This window comes from Oncorhynchus kisutch, linkage group LG18, assembly GCF_002021735.2.
Source record: "Oncorhynchus kisutch isolate 150728-3 linkage group LG18, Okis_V2, whole genome shotgun sequence".
NCBI lineage: Eukaryota > Metazoa > Chordata > Actinopteri > Salmoniformes > Salmonidae > Oncorhynchus > Oncorhynchus kisutch.
This window is the reverse complement of record NC_034191.2, coordinates 28,998,440-29,003,093: the sequence shown is the minus strand read 5'-3', so window position 1 is coordinate 29,003,093 and position 4,654 is coordinate 28,998,440. Positions and strand designations below refer to the sequence as shown.

General features: G+C 40.0%; 1 pseudogene; it reads left to right on the top strand.

The window, feature by feature from the left end:
• Window positions 1-215: 215 nt before the first annotated feature.
• Window positions 216-3,211, top strand: LOC109909426 (mitochondrial uncoupling protein 2-like; annotated as a pseudogene).
• The last annotated feature ends 1,443 nt before the right edge of the window (window positions 3,212-4,654 follow it).

The window sequence follows — 4,654 nt, the reverse complement described above, 5'->3', positions numbered from 1 at the left end:
GTTTTATTTCCGTAACTTACCTTATTTGCACTCACTGTATATAGACTTTTTGTTTTCCTTTGTTCTACTGTATTATTGACTGTATGTTTTGTTTATTCCATGTGTAACTCTGTGTTGTTGTATGTGTCGAATTGCTACGCTTTATCTTGGCCAGGTCGCAGTTGCAAATGAGAACTTGTTCTCAACTAACCTACCTGGTTAAATAAAGGTGAAATACATTTTTTAAATTAACACATTGGTTAACATTTAAATATTTGCATTATCATGTTTTTTTATCTTCCGGTATTCACATTTAAAGCTTAATGATGAATGCTGTTTGCTTACAAAACTAAGAACAATAGGCCAGGTTCGATGCTAAACAATTGATTGAATCTCTTTTCTTTTTCCCCCAGATATAGAGCTCTCTTAGACATGAGATTCTCTCCCGGCGTGTTCCTCATCCCAGGCCAAATATACCACCATCGTCCGTGAAGACAGAAGAGACCAAGAGAGCAGCAAAGATTTGCATCTCATTTTAAGGATGAACATTAGCACTTTCTCTAAATACTATTTGATATTGTGTGTCGTGATGTATATACGGTTGGGTGTATGTTTTCTAAAGGTTTATGAATGTCCACACATCTTGATTACATAAGTGGCTGCTCATGTACAGTGCTTTCTAATTATGTAAAGAATATGTGAATTTAATTTAAATATTGGTTTTATTAATTAAATGGTTTGCCAGTGTTTTTTATTGCAAATCGGCAAATCGGTTTGTTCAGTATTACTGAAGGTTACCAATGACATGACGTATCTGAACTTTTTGACAGATATAACTAAATGCATGTTTTTAAGTTTCAACATAACATTGACTGTTATGATCTGTGAAACTGACATTTAGCATAATGTATTCTGCCTTAGACCGCTGCGCCATTCAGGTATGCTAGTATGGTCATTGCAATGTAGCCATGCTTTACATAATGATTGCGTAAAGGTATTCTGTCTTGATTGAATAGTCACTAGGATTACTTTCAAGACAGATGAATTAACACTCGTGTTTGTCTTTCTTAGATCCAAGGCGAGTCCAAGTCCTCTGAAGGGAAGATGGTGAAGTACAGAGGTGTGGATTGGCACCATCAACACCATGGTGAAGACGGAGGGGCCCAGGAGCCTCTACAACGGCCTGGTGGCGGGTCTCCGGAGACGGATGAGCTTTGCCTCGGTCCGCATCGGTCTCTGACCCCATGAAGTAGTTCTACACCCAGGGAGCAGACAGTACGAAACAGACATTTTCAGTATAAAATACCAGTTTATTGATCTCTCAATCACATTTTTATTTGAGTTGGTGGAAGTAGAAGATAAGGAATGTGGCTGAAAGAATATGGCTTGGTGTTTTATGACTGCATCTCTCATCCTCGCTACTCCTCTCTACTCTCGTAGATGCAGGCATTGGGAGTCGGCTGGTGGCAGGCTGTACGACCGGGGCCATGGCAGTAGCCTTTGCTCAGCCAACAGACATGGTGAAAGTGCAGTTCCAGGCTCAAGTAAGGGGAGCCGAAGGGGTAAAGAGATATAGTGGCATCATGGATCCCTACAGAACCATCGCCAGGACTGAGAGCATCAGAGGACTCTGGAAAGGTAGGCCTACTGCAATTAGAAACACTACTTTTGATTTACATGCATAAAAAACTGATTCTGAAGTTATAATTGACAGTTTCATTAAAAATGTATCTTCCAGGTTGTGGCCCAAACATAACTCGTAACGACATAGTGAACTGTTCAGAGCTGGTGACTTATGACATCATCAAGGAACTTATCCTTTAGTATAACATCGTGACTGGTAGGCAGGCATGTCATTTGTTTTACACGTTTACATTTGAATAGTTACAATTACTTCAAAGGGTATATTAAGTAATATAATTTTTATGTTTTATATATTTTTTTACAGATAACCTGCCCTGCCATTTCACGGCAGCCTTCAGTTCTGGACTCATCACCACTATTGTGGCATCTCCTGTAGATGTAGTAAAGACCCGGTTTGTGAACTGTTCAGCTGGAAAATACAACAGTACTATTAACTGCGCTGTTACAATGATGAGAAACGAGGGACCCAAAGCCTTCTATAAAGGGTGTGTAGTGATCAGTCAAAAGCCAAATTGCTTTCAAATCATCTTTAGCTGAATCAAGACAATTCCAAGATATGAACAGTGAATTAAGCAAATCGTTCTGCTTGGTTATATAATCTGATTCTCCTTCCCCTTCAGGTTCATGCCTTCTTTCCTTCACGTTGGCTCCTGGAACATTGTAATGTTTGTCACATATGAGCAAATCAAGATGCATGTGATGAGATCTCAGCAGTCTCTTTATCTAACCTGTATCATCCTGACGGACTGCTGTGTGGATTTCTCCTACTGACTATGATGTTCAAAACTATGACCGCTTGTACAGGCAGAGCACATCTTCATTTAAAGGAGGAACCACACAAGTATTAGCCTGGTCCCAAATCTGTTTGTGCTCTTGCCAACTCCATTGATGTCCTTGTCAAGCCTTGGCAATGATTGACAAGGAGTTGGCATGATGGCACAAACAGACTGGCACTCAGGCTACGAGTCTGACTTCTGTACAGGAACATACACCCCCTGCAGGGATGTGTGACCCCACGTGTATCCATGATGCCTTGTACCAGAGACTATGGAACACACACACACTATTGATACAACTTTATGACTCGATAATGGAATGAATGGCCCGACAGACTAGCGGCGGTTTATGTAGCTTGTGTTTACAGTAGGTTAGGGATGATATATTATGCTTCCTCGCTGGTCTATAAGGTTCATAATGTGACCATCAAATGTTATTTAAGTTGTGTTATGTATTATGCCTATTTGTAACAGGATAACGTTTCCTCAAAACATCCATGATCATTTATTTTTTGTTTAATGCCTAATCCTGGTGTTTTTTAAATAATCCAACATTCTAGTAAGCCATCCAATGCCATAACCATGAACCTTTAGATAAGGAGGTGGTACTGTTCATATTACCACTGCATGTGAAGTTGTTTCATATTACTTTATTACTGCTGGTATACAGTAACTGCCATTTTGGAACAAGTCTTGAAGAGTCCAAAATAATTATGATTGTTGGATGTCCTAAATATGTTATTTATTATGTCATGTTGTGCTATTTTAGGAGTAAAATATTATTTATTATTAGTAAAATAACTACATGGTTATTTGGTTGTCTGTGGTAGCCTTTTTCTGCTTAGTGTTCAGAGTTGAGTGCCAAATGACTCTGTATTCCCTATTGAAATCACATGTATTTGTCCCATACTTAGTAAACAACAGGTGTAGACTAACAGTGAAACGCTTACTTATGGGGCCTTTTCCAACAATGCATAGTTAAAGATAAAATATAAATGTAAAAAAAATTAAATAGTGACACGAGGAATAAATACACAGTGAATAACTAAGTAAAAAGAAATGACGCTAATTACAGGGAGTACCTGTACTGACTCGATGTGCAGGGGTGCACTACTTTTGACAGGGCCCATGGGGAATAGTGTGCCATTTGGAATGCAGAACACAGGTGCTTGTTAGTTAGAGAACATTCACAGAACTAGGTCAGCCAAAGCTGCCCCACATGTATTCTTACACTATTAAACCCCTCTAAGAGTCACCCAATACCTACTATACCAACGGATAGTGACACAGATACCCCATAATCCCTATACACATAGCTAGTTGTTCTAGGAGGGAAATATAAACACCCTCATGAAGATGTATTCCTGAGTGATAGCCTTATTTGGTACTGCTGTGCATTGAAGAGGTTCCTTACAGATACTTTTCAATGATGGGATAGTGTCATTAAATCTAAACTCCTTTAGTAATTGTGATCCTTTGTAGCATCATTTGTGGCATGCAAATTGGATCTAGTACTTGAGCCCATGAACTTCAACCAAGAAAGGAGAGACACAGAGATGTGGAGTTGACAGGCGCATGACGATTAGATGACAGATGAGAAAATTGCCCAATTTGAGCCGCTTAGGACAATAGGGGCTGCTGACATAGTTGTAACAGAAGTAAGCTGTCTGACAAAGGCCTTCACATCCTCCGCATCACTAATCAGCCCCTGTAAACTCACTGGCCTCTCTCTGACAGCTAATTAGTGCAGTGAGCTTGATTAGGCTAGATGGCAGTCTGGCTAACCCTATGGCTGATCAGGCGAATCCTTGGTCTGGTGATCCACATAACTGGGGGAACAAATGACAGCCACTCAGTACTGTAGACAGTGTTAGTCATTCAATGGAATCAGGCAACTGTGCTTTCATAAAAAAAATGTCAAAGACTCCACTCACCCAAGTCATAGACTGTTCTCTCTGTTACCGCACAGTCCTAGCGCCAAGTCTAGGACCAAAAGGCTCCTTAACAGCTTCTACCCCCAAGCCCTAAGGCTGCGGAACATCTAATCAAATGGCTAACCTGGATTTTCAGAACAATGATTCAACATTAGGTTTGGATGTAATAAAAAGTATAGTGAACATGTGTAATTTTGAGGCTTGAAGAAACTGTCATTTTGACAGATGTGGTCCTTGGCTGACCTTAGCTAGAGTCTCTGTGGAGAGAGGATGATCTGAGCTATCAAGTATAGCTAGGTGAAGCGTTCAAGTTCACCTTGT